General features: G+C 43.5%; 1 protein-coding gene, 1 non-coding gene and 1 pseudogene across 5 annotated transcripts in view; all 3 read left to right on the top strand.

Annotated features, from left to right (window-relative positions):
- Window positions 1–1749: 1749 nt before the first annotated feature.
- The window catches only part of eco (Establishment of cohesion), a 70121-nt gene continuing 54999 nt past the window's right edge, over window positions 1750–16871 (top strand). The window contains exon 1 of one of the 4 annotated variants that reach the window (XM_067102609.1): window positions 1750–1898. The gene's annotated coding sequence lies outside the window, so the exon portion shown is untranslated. Of the gene's footprint in view, window positions 2174–16871 lie in introns of all 4 variants that reach the window. The other 3 variants (XM_067102610.1, XM_067102611.1, XM_067102612.1) reach the window with 3 other exon arrangements.
- LOC136837782 (U6 spliceosomal RNA) lies at window positions 9728–9834 on the top strand. The gene has a single exon (XR_010852768.1). It is a non-coding gene; the product is annotated as a U6 spliceosomal RNA (small nuclear RNA).
- LOC136837795 (5S ribosomal RNA) lies at window positions 11343–11458 on the top strand (annotated as a pseudogene).

The raw sequence follows: 16871 nt of genomic DNA, 5'->3' as shown, positions 1-16871 counted from the left end.
AGCTAACCGCAGGAAACCGTCTTACACGAACTCAAAACAGTGAGCGAGTGTATCGCGCTCGGGACCATAAAACCGATCATAAAATCTTGAACCTGTGCCCTCGCAAGAGAGCTGACCAAGCGCCTCGTCAGAAGTTAACGTTCCAGCCATATCTGTAACCCCGCCTTCAATAGGAGGCGTTTACATGAAATTCCATGAAAAGGGGCTGGACAAAGTGAAGTAGCTCACCATTTCTTCAATTAAACATTCTAGGGAGGAGTCATTTACACCTCCTCTTGAAGTCATTTCCAGTCAAATCCTATAAGGAGAGATTTAAACAAATCCTTGACCTGGCATTTGTTTATAAAACAAAAAGCGTCCATACAGAATTTGTATTTTCTGACAAGCATGAAAATACATACAATAATCGTTACATGGCATATAAAAGGTAGATATACGAGTACATATCGGCGGAAAGGCCGTACCATGATGATGCATAAGATGAGGTACATAAAGAATCTGAAATAAAGACAGGTAATATACATGACGTAATTTATGTACATCTGAAGGGAGAAACTTAAGAAAGGGGAGGCGCGATTTGTCGCCCTCACAGTAGAACAAATTTCTTTAATTAAAATTTCGTACCATATTATGTGTGTATATAGCCTACCATTGTAAACTGCGTAAGAAAAATTATTTAAATTTTCATTTATGTATAATTTTAAATAGAATCAATGTCAGTCTTGCATTAAATTACAAGATAATTTATTCTGCTGAAATAATTCCCAAGAACATGTGCGAATGTAAAATTCTTCTGAGGATAATGAAACTGAAGTGATAATTTTACCTTTATTTTTTTATTATTTTCTATGAACATAATAAAATTACTGAACCACAAAGAAACCAATACAATTAATGATTCTCACTTGCGCTAAGCTACTAAGATTAGTCTACGAGAGATAAATAAAAAATACTTAAAACCTTGTATTTGTCATTTTTCATCACTCCGAATATACATAGCATTTAGTAGTCAATACTGACCTTTGTTTACCTTATGAAGAAAACGGCGGCATTTTTGAAACGGAAAACGAGCAGCACTGATAATGAGAATAGTACGATACTAAGGGCCGTACACACGATCAGTATTACTGTTATTATTTTGTGTACTGTCAGTGATACTGATGGTGTGTGTGTCATACTGAAGTACCAAAATGGTGGTTACTGACTTCAAAATACAGTCATCAGTATTTGCTCGGGCCTTATATTACTGATGGTGTGTTCGGTGTACTGTCATTTCCCATCAATACTATCCAAGCTGCTGTGGTAGTTACAATGGCAGGAAAGGAAGAAAGGAAAATGGATTTTCAGGATTTTATTCTATCATATCGTCGCTTACCAGAGATGTGGGATATTCGGAGTGAAAATTATATGAAAAGAGACATGCTTTCTCTTTATTCCCCATTTTACTAGAACGCAATAGCGACAACCTCTCGGTGTCGGTCACCAAATGTACTGACATTTCACTCAGTAACAAATACTGAACGTGTGTTTAGTGTACTGACAGTACCAAAATAATGACAGTATTTTTAATGACAGTAATAGGCTACTGGTCGTGTGTACGGCCCTTGACGCTGTTTTAGCAAGTGAAATTATTCCTCAATTAATAATTGCTGTAGGTGTCACAACCGCCATAAAAGCTAAAAAAATAATTCTAAAATAAAAACTAACTTGTGTGGTCACATGATTATTACTCATAAAAATAAAATATTTAAGAATTCGCCTTACAGAAACGAACCACAGCCCCAGCTCTTATGTTGTTGGTAGGGCGCTCTCTCTCGGGATTACGCGCGGAAACTGGACGAAATTTAAACATTGCAGCGACATCAGTGTTCCGTGATAATTCCTCTTACTGGATTACCGTAAGTGCATTACGCTGGTGTGTATGCTGATGTGCTGTTGCTTTTCTTTTCCTCAGTTGAGGCGCGGGTTCTAGTCGTTGTTATTTGTTCTATGCAACAAGTATGCCTGTTTTAGTTCATTCCCCGTAGGCCTAGGCAAAACTGGTACCCTTTGCTTATAGGCTTACCGGTACCCGTGTGCCCAATTCCATTCACCTATCTTATGTGATGAGAGGTCGTGGTATCCTGTTGTTGACCAAGCCTGTAATTGGATAGGCTATGCTACGTTGTTTAGTGTAAGCAAGCAATGTAGGCCTAGTTGATTCAACGATGTATAGGGGCTAAATTAGGTAGCTTGGTATTTGTCTCGTCTAAGCTAGCCAGCTTAGGTTACAGAGGTAGCCTGAATAGGATAACTCAGTCTTGGGTCACTTGCAATATCCTAGCTGTACTGAAGTAGGCTATAGGTGTTAGGCCCAGTCCTGGTACACTATGCCAAGACTGAATAGGCCTAGGCTGCCATAGGGTGGATAGGTCAGCGACAGTGTAGCCTAACTTGTTATTGTAATGAGTTGACAGATCATAGCCTAAAGAAATGACAAAAGTAGTCACTGAAGGGAAACAAAAATTGCCTAGTTAGGATAAGTGGCTAGGCGCCTTAGGCCTATGTAGAAAGAGGTACAGGTTGAGGCTCATTTATAAAATTGTTGAAAAACGGTATTATTTTATAAGTTGCCCATACATGATATGAAATTGTAACCTACATTTTGAAAAGAGCTCTTCGTTCTCGTTTTTTCGAACTCCGTAAACACTAGGCTAAGCGAAAATGATAAAAAATTAATCAAATTACGACTTATAAGGTAAGACAAAACCCCCTCCCCCTCATGGCTAATACGGGAAAATTGTAACCATAAACACCCCTAGGTTATGTTGGGTTGTTATTTTTAGGTGCTTTTAGTGCCTTGTCATTTCCTAGCCATTTTGCCTAAAAAACCCAACACGGTTTTTCGTGCAAAAATGTCTGGCTGGATTCTTACTGGAAACTTATAAAATTTGGTAAAATTTTATAAGTTGTCAATACAAAATACCACATAAACTACAGGTAGGCCTGTTTACTGGTTACAGTTTGGCCATATTAGCTATGGGGTGGGGGCAGTATTGTCTTACTTTATAAGTCCTAATTAGATGACGAGCTCTTTTCAAAATTGTAGGTTATAATTTCATATCATGTATTGGCAACTTATAAAACAATACCTAAACTTTCACCAAAAACAGATTGAGAAAAGATGGTTCAAGTATATGCTTATAGCCAAGCCTATTGGCCATGTAGGTAATCAGTAACCATTGCAAGGAGGAAACAGTTTTCATGGAAAATTTGACACAGGTATTTAGCCTATATGTGTACTGTACGTAGAGTATTACCCAATGTCTAGGCCTATGTGAACCCTAAACTAGGACATACAGTCCTAAAAGAAAGACTGGTAGAACTATAGGGTAGCTCCGCGTCGCCAACGGCACAATAACTTGACTTTTTCTACAGTTTTTTGGTTGCCAATTATGAATTTACCTTTCATTTTTGGCGCTCAAGTCTAATTAACCTGTAATTAACCCCCGAAGTCCATCCAACAAGGGGTTTCCATACTCGATCTTCACAAGACAGAGACGGCGAAGGGACATCCCATTTGGCCGACAACAAACAGATGCACCGCCAGTATCAGAATCCCTAAAAGTGTAGAAAAAACCAGTTGAAAAGGTAAAAACAGGTGCGGAGCTAATATATAGAATTACCGAAAGACTGGTAATTTAAGGTGGTTAATTAGTAGTAGGAAGGTCTATAGGCTGCAACTTAATCCTGTAGTTTTAAAGTTTAGGTAAAAATGTAGAGAATTTCCAAGGCTGAACGAGAAAATATATCCTAATATTGGTGCTTACCACCAACTTGAACTTAATACCAAAATGGGGAGTAGGCCTAAATGAATGGTGACAAGGTGTGTGAGGGGTATTCCTCCACTCACCCTTGTACTGTAATTGTGAGGAATACACGTAAAGGCACTGGTTTGTATACCTTGGAAAAATACAAATTAGCTTGCTTTAAAAATTTATTTGGAGTGAATGCAGATAGGGGGTCAGGTCTACTGTAGGCTTAGTAGGCAATTCAGAAGGAATGTAGCCTAACCTAACCAGACTTACCTTTACCTTACCTAACCCCTACTCTGCATACTACCCATTTATTTCGTTCTTGGTTTTGTTATTCTATACTATCTTGGGTAAATGGCATTGCTCCTTGAACCCTTGAAGTTATTGGACAGTTTGTGGCAGATTGGACAGTGTTGCTTGTACATTTTCATTATGGAATCTGGTGATAATACTCAAGACAAACTGTGCAGGAGCATTTAAGATAAACATCAAGTACAGGCAGTCCTGCTTACCTGCGGCATCGGTTAATGGCGACCCTGTTTTACGGTGCTTGTCTAGCGACGCTATTAACTGGATTTTTGGCGCCAATCTCTGGTTACAGCACTGTTAAGCAAGTTATTAGTGCTATTATCGCCAATTTTCAGTTAGCGATGCTCGGCCGGGAACAGAACCCCTGCTGTTAACCGGGGATTTCCTGTACTGAATTATTTGGAGTTTTAATGACATGAAAATGTTACACCAGGTGAACAAAATTAAATAGAGCCATTTTGTTGCATATGGGTCATATGTGCCTAAGAGTTCAAGAAGAGTAATCCAAGAGGCTATGAAGGTTGTTGGAAACATTGTGCGGACTTTCAAAATTCTTGAAGCCTTCATACGTTGATTGGAAATTAGTGTTGTTATTAACCTATGCCTCACATCCTATTAAAGAAAAATTAATAAAGGTGTCATTTGATTATTGGTGTTACTAGCTCTTTACTGACAAAGTAAAGATGATAAAATTTTTCCCATGGTCCTTTTGTCATGCCAATCATAGGTGCCTACCTTGGTATGACTATCCCTGTATGATTGATGAGATTTCAGTCAGTCTTGGCACAAGCTACACCATCATGCATAGATGTATTTGGAGATTGTCCATCAGAGTTGAAGGGACTCCAGTCAAACTTGTCATGTGGCAGTCTGTCATATATTGTTCGTGAAATGACAGCGACCTCTCTGTCCATCAGTATCTGTCATACTTACCATGTCATCACAACACCACCACTGTTGAATTTATCAAACTTTACGAAGAGTATCATGCATGGATCGGTTTGTTTGTCAGCATGTCTGTTACTTTTACCTAGTCTTTGTAACTCCTACATGGTCAAAGGGGATTTTAGTCAAACTTACTACAAGGGTAGACCATCATGAATAGATGTGTGTGAAGGAAGATTGCCTTGTTTGTAACTCTTGCCAGGTTAAACATCAACATCTTGAAGCATTTTCGTTCAAATTTAGTAAAAAATTAGACCATCATATGAAGATGTGATTGAGGTTATGTCACTGTGTTTGTCACACTTACCTTGTGGGTGCATCTGGAACATGGTTAAAGGATCCTACAAAAGGTATTTGCTCATACTATACAGAACAAACCTTTGGTCTTAACATAAGGAATAAATTCTCTAGTGCCTGCTGGAGTCCAGTTAAAAATATCACGAGGAATTGGTGGCAGTGGGAGTCGGCCAATGGGGGAGAAGGAGGAAGCAGTGCGACCTGCCTTACCCAAACTACACACCATCATCCCAGTTTCTCTCTAACCGCCTTTGTAGCAATATGATGCTCTGCCCTCTCTTGCAAGAAGCTGGTTATTTTGCACTACCTGCCTGCATTACGCCCTGGCGTTCTGGTTTTTTCTTTCTGTTTCGTGTGATTTCTGTGTGATATTGTGCTATCTCTGTGTTTCTTTGCATTTACTGAAATTGAAACCCATACACCCTGTATCAGCTAAGCCTTCCAGGCATCAGAGACATTGCCCTGGATTTGGTGGGAACACTTGTTCTCATTACTTGTCCTCTTTGGGTACAGACCCCCATTCCACTTGCAGTAGGCGCAGGCCTAACGCTTGCAGTAAGTAACCCATGTTCCAAGTGTTGTAGTTGGTCTCCTGAGCAGTGGAAGAGATTTGATAAAAAGAGGAAGTACAAGAGGAAATCTATGGGGCTATCTGGGGAGGGTTTTACTCCTCCCTTGTTGGTAGGCGTATCAGTTGTTCTTGTTCTGCTTCTTCTTTACCAAAACCTCCTCTCGCTGCTTCTCAGGAAGATTATCCCCCCTCCCCGTGTCTTATTTCCAGAACAACAGTCTCCGTGATGTCATCTCATCTGTCATTGGCTTTCCCAGCTCCTTACTGTCTGCCATGTCCATTGACTGCCTTCCCAAACCTGCCTATGTCTGAGCCCTCTGACTCATCCAGATTCTCTTTTGAGAGAGTCGAAGATGTCGAAGATGAGTAGTTGAAATCCAAGAAGAGATGTCGCTTATCGCCTTTCTCGTCTTTGTCTTCATCTGCTTCTTCCTCTTCATCTTCTGTTCTGCCCATTCCTGTCAGACGGAGAAAGAGGGATTTTATCAAACCTGGCAAGAAGTGTTGCAAGCTATCATCTAACTATTGATCCTCCTCTGCAGCTGTTACACATCTGTTCAAGCTCATCTATGTCGTTCCAGTTCCTTCTTCTACTCACAGCTGTACTTCCCTCAAGACCCATGGTCGTGCCTCTCATGTCTTAGAACCAGATTCAGGTCCAGTCCAGGTTTCTTGTGACACAGAACACAACTCCAGATAGGAGACCTCTGGGTACTCTAAGCCTATGGATCGGACTTCTCCACACGAAATTGGTTGTGATTTCTGCTCCAACTCCTTGTCACATTCATGAAGCGAATGTCCCTGAAGTCCGTAGAAAAGATGAGGCTCCATCAAGAAGTCGATTGTGAAGGAACGTTCTCAGGACAGACCGTCCCCATATTACTTGTTCTCATTCACATTCACGTTCTCTTAGGAGGGATCGTGATTGGCGCTCTCGCTCACGTGGCCGTGCATGTAACTCATGTTCTTGTTCACATGGCCATGACCGCTCTTCGCTTAACAACAGCCCTCCACAGCCACACAACCAACCAAGACATTCATCTGCTCATCATAGTTCTTGCTTCCGTTCTCATGGGCGGGATTGGGATCAGGACAAGATTCCTCCTCTTTCTCCTGATCTGCAGGCCCCCTAGAAAATCCTGGGACCCAAATGAGCCTACAGTCCAATGGTTAACAGTGATGTTCTGTCTTCCTTCGACTCAGTTGACAGACCAGATTGTGATTCCTGTGGCTTGGAAGTAGAAGATACAGATCATCAGGAGTTTATGACCACTTAACTGAGGTTGTTGAGCTAATTTGTGGGTGTAATGACATAGTTGAAGAGATTGTGGCTACTTTATCCAATCACACTTCAGAAATTGAGGCTCTACTTCGACCTAAGAAAGAAGTTGAGCTTCCCTTAGAATTACCATGCTCTAAGCATGCTGATTTCATCCTTAGTCAAGTGAATTCTCTTTTTCGGACAGGATAATTCACTCCGCTCTAGTAGTTCCTTCCTCCACCAGTACCTCGACATAGACGTTTCTGTGCAACCTCCAAGGTTGCCTTGCAGCCAAGACAAGTTGATCCAGACCTGGTTCGCTTAGGCTCAAATATTTCATTAGACCAAATTAAAGCAGAGGGCCCGTCCTTCAGTCATCAAAGGCAACTACCTCAAGGGCCCCATACACTATCAATCATGATTGTACAAATTAGTGATTGTGCATTCATTGGTATTGTCCACTCATTAGAGGCAGGGTTGTACAATCATCAGTTGTCTGTTAAAACCCGAGTAGTGAGGATGAGCAAAGAGGCTGCATGTGATGCCATTCTTTTTTGTGTGAAAAGAAAGTTGTGGATGAAAGAATGGTATGGAAAAAGAAATAAATTTATGCATGGAAGCCTACTGCAGGGATTTATCATTTCGTCCCCTGCAGACTACAAGAATTTTCTGCTCTCTTCGGTAGTTTGAACGCAATGAATTTATTTTCCTTGCTACTGAAGCCCTTGTAGCAATGAGGTCTATTTCCTTTAATTCCTCAGTCATTTTTGTGTAACATTTGTTCTTTAAATTTCTGTTTGTTCATGAGACTTACCCATCAGATATATATATAGCTGTATTCTCCGAAGTCCGACAGAATTTCAAAATTCGCGGCACACGCAGTGGCCGGGCAGGTGGTTAGTACCCATTCCCACCGCTGGGAGGCGGGTATCAGGAACCATTCCCATTTTCTATTCAGATTTTCTCTGTCGCCGGACTGTCAACACCTGTTGTCAGTTCCTCCGCCATTTGGATTTCGAATTTTGTTGTCACTTAGTATTTTGGTTGTTTTTTGGTATACGACTGGATCTGTGACTTGGCATACGCTCTTTGTGGACCGTTTTTGATTTTGCTTTTGACTTTTCTTATAATTAAGATGTCTTACCTCTAGCTATCGAGTCTGTAGCTTGGGTGAATGTAAGGTGAGGCTATCGAAGACTTCGATAGTTCCTCACACTTTATGTATGATATGTAAGGATGTTCAATGCTCTATGATAATCGGTATAATGAATGTGAGGGATTATCTGAGGGTGAGTGGAAGAAATATGAAGCCTATATGCTTAAATTGGAGCGTGATAGGTTGAGGAGATCTTCCTCCTTGGGTGCATCCTTAGATGGACAGTCAGGGTTTTCTCCTACTAGTAACCCTGTAGTTAATTTTAGTACTAACCCTGTAGTTTGTTGCTGCAGAAGGTAATACCCTGGCTCTCGTGTTGGAGTCAATGCGTGCTCTTGAAACTAAAGTGAATGCAATTCAAACTCAAAGTGTTAGTGCTAGTGCCCCTAATGTTGTGGAGGGGGCGTCAGATCGGCTCTATAATGCCTCTAGGCCTGGACCTCTGTCGAACTCCCAGGACCAGGGAGGGGGCATGTCGAAAGCCGCATGAGGGTTACGGGGGCTTCCCACTGATCTGGCGTCCCTTCGGCAGGTCCTGATGACGCTACCCAGGCTGCCAGGGATCGTGCACAGGCACGCATCCTGAAGGATTACTTCTCGTCCTCCGACACGTCCTCCCTGCCTCGGGGTTGGAACTCTCGGTTGGACTCTCGCCCTCTTAAGAGAAGCTTAGAGGAGAGGACGCCCACGCCCTCTTCCTCTAGACGTTTGTGCTCTTTCCCGAAAGTTGCGTGGATATTCCTCCGCAGAAGAGAATAAAGTGTTTTTCGGATGATGACGCTACTCGACCCCCCTGTCGCGCTAAGGCAAGGGCTAGAGCTTCCCCTGTGAGAAGGAAGTATATGTCTCTCGCCCCTTTCCTTCTCTCAGGTTCAGCCCTTCTCCCGAGAGAGTTGCTTCTCCTACGCGTAAGATTTTGTTGGGTTTGCAACAACAACTGGATGTTCTCATGAACCTTTCAAGTTTCGAAACTGCCTGTTAAGAGGTACAGACTTTCACCTTCGTCTCCTGCTTCGTCTTCCCGTCTGCTAGATGTTTTGGAGCTTCGTCTGTCGTCTAGAGAGAGTGTTTAGTGGCTTCCTAATCGTCTTCCCGATTTGAGGTGTTGGACTTTCTCTTGACTCGTGCCAGGAGCGCGTGTCTTGCTCTTCGTGCGCTTCTCACGCTTCACGCGCCTCACCTTGACGCTTTCGGCGGCGCCTAGCCGTGACGCGTCGCGCGCCACGCTGTGACTCTCTTCTAGTTCTTGCCATGGAGCCTCTCGCGCGTCACGCCATGACGCTCCGCGCTCGCTTCGCCGTATAGCTTCAAATCTTGTGTTGACGCCGCTCCAGTTGTACATCATGTCGCACAACTACCCGCTTCAACTTCTGATGTCCTTCTTAATTTAGCCAGTACTTGCTTCGGCAGTACATATACTAAAATTGGAACGATACAGAGAAGATTAGCATGGCCCCTGCGCAAGGATGACACGCAAAATCGTGAAGCGTTCCGCATTTTTTACGTTTACTATACGTACTCTAGTTGACGACTTCTTCGTTCGTGGGAGTTCCCGCCACGATCGCTTAATCGGAACTACTTTCACCACTCACTCAAGACCTGCCAGCTGGGGTAGAACATCCTCTTCGTCACAGCCTTTGGATGAAGAGAAATATCTTTCGTCTTCTTCTTCCTCTGATTATCAGACTTTGGCTTTTTTCTTAAGGATCTGTTTCCTGAGACTTTTCAACCTTCGGCTCCTCTCTCTCCACCTTCGCAGTTGTCTTTGTCTTAAGGGGAGCGTTTGACGAAAAATTGGAAAATCAAAATTTTCTGGGATTTTTTTTTATATGGCATCATACATATCCTGACTATCTTCTCAGAAAGTTTTATTTAAAAATTCGCCATAGTTAGGAGTTATAAACAAAAACAGTAACCCTATCATAGACAAAATTACATTTTTCGTATAATGTAATAATATTGTCAGTATATCGGTGGTAATTTCCTTTTAGCTATGAAATAATAATATCTAATGCGTTATCTGGCAACCCTGTGGACCTAGTACGCATCAGCAAAAGACAGGAATGCCGCAGGGCAGTCAGTAGCAGCTCAGAGCCTGACCAAGTAAGACGTCGCGCTGCCCAACCTGACCCATGTTTTGACACTCGCTTCATTTAGCTTCATTTAGCGAAGTTATATTACTTTGCAAGTCTATTGTTATATTTTTTGGCTTTTCAATATGTCATAAAAATATCAAACTGTGTAACAGCAAGCAAATAAATACACAGAGAAGCAAAAAATATCGTATTTCTCAAAACTAAAGTTATCGACATTCAAACTGAATCTCCTTCATAACGAATGCACCGATCTCATTGATACAAAAAGTAAACGAAAGCTAAATAAATTGCCTACAAACAAAGGGGCTTCCATGGGAAGCAACATGAGACCCGCACCACGAGAGAGAGTTTTTTCCCGAAGGAATGTCACTTCCAAGAGAGGTAGCAAGTGACTCCTTTCATCTCCAGGCTCCATTAGCAACCAGGCTTCATTTTGCACAAGCCTGGAAAGAGTGAGGGCAGACGTTTGGTCCCTCCTACTGTTAGAGAGAGGTTACTTGATTCCCTTCCTGTCTCCTCCTCCTTTGTTTTTTGTTTCCCAATTGCCATCCTGTCAAACAGAAAATTCTGTTTGACCTGCTCGAACAGATGTTCGAGCAGACAGCAGTGGAACAGGTCTTGGACTCGCTGTTCCCCGGGATTTTACTACAGATTGTTTCTAGTCCCAAAACTTTCAGTAGGCTGGAGACCCGTCTTGGACGTCAACAGGTCGAACAACTTGGTCCGGAAGGAAAAGTTCAAGATGGAGACCTCGCAGTCAATACTAGGAGCCCTTCATCCCAGGGATTGGATGGTATCTTTGGATCTCCAAGATACTTATCTTCACGCCCCAATTCATCCACGTTCGATGAAGTATCTCAGGTTGTCTTGGGGACTAGACGTACCAGTTCAGGGCTCTCTGCTTTGGACTCTGCACAACGCCATACCACGTTGAGCACCGCTTCTCGTCCGATCAGCGAAGTTAAGCAACGTTGGGTCTGGTCAGTACTTGGATGGGTGACCGCTTGGGAACACCAGATGCTGTTGGCGTCACATTTTGCTCCGAGGGTGTTTACACTTCTCATGAAAAACGTTGCGATGCAGTTGCACCTGTCGCATGTCAGGATCTCACTCTACTTGGACGACTGGTTGATTCGAGCGCCGTCGGCGAAGGTATCTGGAGGACCTTCAGTTGACTCTGCAACTCGTGAAGTCCCTGGGACTTCTGGTCTGTGGAAAAGTCGCAGCTGATCCCCTCACTGTCCATTGTGTCTGGGAATTCAGATGTATTCAGCGGCTTTTATAGCGTCTCCGTCGCAAGAACGGCAACTTCTATGTACGAAAAAGTCTCGGCCTTCTTGGAAAAGGAAACATGCTCGGTGAGGGAATGAATGAGTCTGCTAGGGACCATTTCCTCGCTGGAGAAGTTTGTTTCACTGGGGAGTCTGCATCTCAGGCCTCTTCAGTTCTTTCTGTTGGAGAACTGGCAAAGCAAGGAAGACTTGAAAGAGGAATTGAGAATTCTTCCTTCTATAAAGAGGATCTGTAGTGGTGGCTTGATCCAACGAAATTGCAGGAAGGGATCTCCCTCAAGCTTCTGAACCCCGACCTAGTGTTGTTTTTCTGATGGGTCGTCAACAGGTTGGGGGGCAACACTAGAGGGAGAGGAAGTGTTAGGAACCTGGAGAGAGGAACAGGTGTCCTGGCACATCAACTTCAAAGATTTGGCGGCTATCTTTTAGCTCTCCAATTCTTGAGGTCCAAGTTTGCAATCGTGTAGTTCTAGCAAACTCGGACAATACTACTTGTTCCCTGTTCAGCCTTGCAAGAGAGATTATTCTTTGAGCCTATGCTCGCAACATTTCGATTCTCACAAGTTTTGTTGCAGGGGTCGAAAATGTTCGAGCAGACCTGCTCAGTTGGCGCCATCAACTCCTGCCGAAGGAATGGACCCTTCATCAGGAGGTTTGCCAAGATTTTTGAAATTTTGGGGTCGCCATCTTGTGGATCTTTTCAAGACCTCAAGAACAGCGAGGCTCCTCTATAAAGCTCATCTGTACTCGACCCGGGGCAGTTGCGATAGATGCTCTTCTCTGGGATTGAACGGGAATAGATGTTTACGCCTTTTCCCCCGTTCTAAATTCTGGGAGAAGTCATACGCAAGTTCGCGGCCTCACAAGGGACGAGGATGTCTCTCATCCCCACGTTTTGGCCTTCGAACCACTGGTTCACGGAGTTTCTCTTCTGGTTGGTAGACGTTCCGAGGACCCTTCCTATGAGAGCAGACCTGCTCATACAAACCCACTTCGCAAGATATCTTCGAATCTCCCCGCTCTGAACCTGACTGCTTTCAGACTATCGAAACTTGGTCAGAGCGAAGGGGTTTTTCTGGCCAGGTGGCACGGGCCATCGCTAGAGCCAGAAGTTCTTCATCTAAAGGATATATCTAGCGAAGTGAGCAACCTTCAAAGGTTGGTGTAGAAAGAAGGGCTTTTCCTCTTCCTCTATCACTGTGAGCCAGGTTGCGGATTTTCTCCTTTACTTAAGAGAAAAACTCGGTATAGCAGTTCCGACTATCAATTGTTATCGAAGCATGCTTTCGATTGTTTTCAGACACAGAGGATTAGATTTGTCTGACAATAAGGACCTCCACGATATTACGAGCTCTTTCAAGACGTCCAAGGTTCCTCAGCTAATTCCCCCTGCTTGGAACTTGGACGTAGTGCTCAAGTTTTTGATGTTTAGTCCTTTTGAGCCTCTCCACTCTGCATCTCTTAAGGATGTTACTCGAAAACGGCATTCCTCACGGCTCTGGCGACGGCGAAGAGAGTGAGCGAAGTTCGAGGCCGTCATGTGGGCTTCAAGGAACACAATGCTGTCTATTCTTTAAGCCCTAAGTTCTTGGCTAAGAATGATAGGTCTTCTAACCCTTGGCCTAGACACTTTGAAATTAAAGGTTTAGCAGACCTTATTGGACAGAAACCTGAGGGAGTTCTATGTCCAGTTAGAGCTCTCAAGTACTACCCTAAAAAAAAAAAAAAAAACACAGGACACTCGTGGTCCCTCGGATAATTTATGGTGTTCTGTGAGGCAACCAGTTAAACTTATGTCGAAGAATGCACTGGCATTCTTCATTAGGGACGTCATTAAGGACGCACACTCTAGTTGTGACGACTCCAACTTCAAGTTGTTGAGAGTTAACGCTCACGAGGTGAGGGCAGTTGCTACCTCCATGGCGTTCAAGAAAAATATGGTACTCAGTGACATTCTCAGTGCCACATTTTGGCGAAGTCAATTCGGTGTTTGCCTCACACTCTTGGCAAGATGTTTAGGTAGCATACGAAAATTGCTTTTCGCTGGGACCATACATTGCTGCTTCAGCAACCTTGGGGACAGGGGTAACTCTGATCCTATCCCCTTTTAATTGTGTTTTTATGGTTGTTGGGTCGACTACTGGAGGCAGTCTTCCCAATCCTTTGCAAACTAACGCTTTAGGTGTTGGTTAGGTGGTTAGTAATGCTCTTTTGTCCTCTTTGTATGGTCTATGATCTAGTCACATTGTGGTCACGCCCGTTGACAGATCATCTAGAAGTCGCCAGCTATATAGGTCACTACCTCGCTGGGGTCTCTAGTAAAGCAGAAGCAGACTAGAGTGACAGTAACCACTCAGTCAGCTACGCTATCAGATAAGGAACCAAAATAATTTTACCAATAATTGGTTTTTTTCCTAATTCTTGGCTGTCTCTACCCCCTCCAAAGGTGGTATTCAGCCATATATATATCTGACGGGTAAGTCTCATGAACAAAATGATATTTTAATGATAAAATAAAGTTTGTTCATACTTACCTGGCAGATATATATATTCATATTGCCCTCCCTCCTCCCCTCAGGAGTCAGTGGCATTAGAAAATCTGAATAGAAAATGGGAATGGTTCCTGATACCGCCTCCCAGCGGGAATGGGTACTAACCACCTGCCCGGCCACTGCGTGTGCCGCGAATTTTGAAGTTCTGTCGGACTTCGGAGAATACAGCTATATATATATCTGCCAGGTAAGTATGAACAAACTTTATTTTATCATTAAAATATCATTTTCTATATTTGTCTCTCTTTATTTTCCAAAGCAGGAAATCCATGATAAAGTGCTGGGAGCCCAGTGTACTCGCCATGGTGACAGAGGAAAGACTGAGCTGTTTGCGTGGTTACTACCACTAAGTATCACTCAAGACTGAGCTAAAAATATCAAACTATGTTAGAACTTACTCAGTAATTTGCGCAAACTATGAATCATACCCATTCAGTTGGGAATGCTCGTGCCATCAAGGATTTTGTGCAGTCGTGATTGATAGTGTATGGGGCCCTTAAGAGACAGCCCTTAAGAGCTTTCCAGGCTGCTTCATGACTTGATTGATGGGCAACAGCAATGGATAAGATCGCTTCCACTACCAAAGGAAACTCGGAAGAGAGTACCCCCTTTAGGATGTTGCAGTTTGGTGGTAAGACGATTTCTTACATGGCTCACTTAATGGCTAATGTGTGGGCCAATTAATTGTTAAAACGAAGGGATGCCACCCTCTGCAAAGTCTCAAAATTTGTCAATACAGATTCCATACTAGCTTTACAGAATGGAGATATCTTAAGCTCATCATCTCTCTTCCACAAGGACCAGCTTGGCAGTGCAGTCGATATGCGTAGAGTGGACAACAACGACCGTCTTGTACACCAAGCTTTCTTGAAATCGTCTGGTCCTCCTCATGCTGTCACTTCCAAACCAAGACCACAGTCTACTTTTTACATGTCACCTAAGAGACCTCAAGGCACTACAGTACCTTGTAAAGGTCTTCAACCTTCGCCAGGTCAAACCAAGAAAGCCACTCGGCAGTGGCCCTTTCAGCCACACTCTTCCAGGCCCAGGGTCCTCCAGGTCCTTATGTCTAACAACACTACATCTCCCATTCAGTTGATCTCTCAGCCAGATACACTGTGGCGGACAAGTTGAGCCTTCGGAGTCAGGTTCTGGGGACAGAATGGTCACTACATCAGGTGGTGGCAGAAAGGCTTTTCCATCTGTGGGGAAGGCCAACAGTAGATCTTTTTGCAACAAGGTTCAACATAAAAATAGAGGTTTTTATAGTTAGGTCAGTTCCAGATCCATGGGCCGTAGCAGAGGACGCTCTACAATATCCCTGGCACAACCTGGAAGCTTACGCCTTTTCCCCCTTTCGCCTAATCCGTCAAGTGATCAACAGTGATGATCTCCCAGAATCTCTGGTTGACCCTAGTGGCTCCCTTTAGGCCACATGCAGAATGGTTTCCCGATCTTCTAACCTTTTCCGACGCTCTGAGGGAGATTCCCCCATGGCAGAACCTTCTATGGCAACCACACATTGAGAGATTTCACTGATCTATAGGGTCCCTATCGCTTCACAGCTGGTGGCTATCCAGTATCATGCGAGCGAGAGGATTTCCTCGCAGAGCAGCAACAAAGATGTCAGGTTATCTCAGAAGATCATCCACAGCCGTGTATCAGGGAAAATGGGCAGTTTACTGTGATTGGTGTCATCAATGGGGTTTCTCTCCTGTCAGAGCTTCTATTCAGCAAGTAATGGACTTCCTCATCTCTCTTCATAGGGAGAAACGATTTTCAGTTTCAGCCATCAAAGGCTATAGAGCTGCTCTAGGATTGGTTCTACATTTAAAAGATGTGAACCTCTCTTCATCGTGGGAAGTTTCTATGCTCCTCAAGAGTTTCAAGCAGTTCTGTTCCCCAAGAGATCTCAAACCTCCTGACTGTGGCGCTTAGCAGTCTCACTCGTCCTCCATATGAACCCTTACTCAGTTTAACAGACAGGAACTTACCCCTCAAAACAGTTTTCTTACTGGCCTTGGCTTCATCAAAGAGAGTTGGTGAATTACATGGACTCTCTTTTAATGTTAAAAATACGAGGGGTTGGCGGTCCGTAGCTTTCGAATTTATCCTGGAATTCTTAGCTAAGACTCAGAATCCCTCTGTTCATGATGACAGATTCGAATCTTTCTCGATCCCCTCTTGGAGATTTTGTTGTTGGCGACCCACATGAATTACCGTCATGCCCTGTCAGGGCACGTCGTAGCTATCTAAAAAGGATCCGTCATCTCAGACCTGTTTGCTGAAGACTTTTTGTTGGCACAGGCTGAAACAAGAAAGAAGTGTTCAAGAATACTACTGTATCTCCTTTTGGTTATGAGAAGTGATTCGACAAGCTTACAGTTCTGCTTTGCATTCAGATGCCGACAGTGCATGCAAGAGCACATGATGTTAGGAGTCTAGGCCCTACCATCGCTTTCAAGAAGAACATGTCAGCTCACAGGATTTTGAAGGTAGGTACCTGGCTTTGCCAAACCACCTTCACATCCTTTGATATGCGGGACGTTGCCCACAGGTCCTTGGACACTTTTTCCTTGGGCCTGGTGGTGGCTGCTC

The sequence above is a fragment of the Macrobrachium rosenbergii genome, chromosome 59, assembly GCF_040412425.1.
Source record: "Macrobrachium rosenbergii isolate ZJJX-2024 chromosome 59, ASM4041242v1, whole genome shotgun sequence".
Lineage (NCBI taxonomy): Eukaryota > Metazoa > Arthropoda > Malacostraca > Decapoda > Palaemonidae > Macrobrachium > Macrobrachium rosenbergii.
The sequence above is the reverse complement of the archived record's forward strand: the minus strand, read 5'-3'. Positions and strand labels throughout refer to the sequence as shown.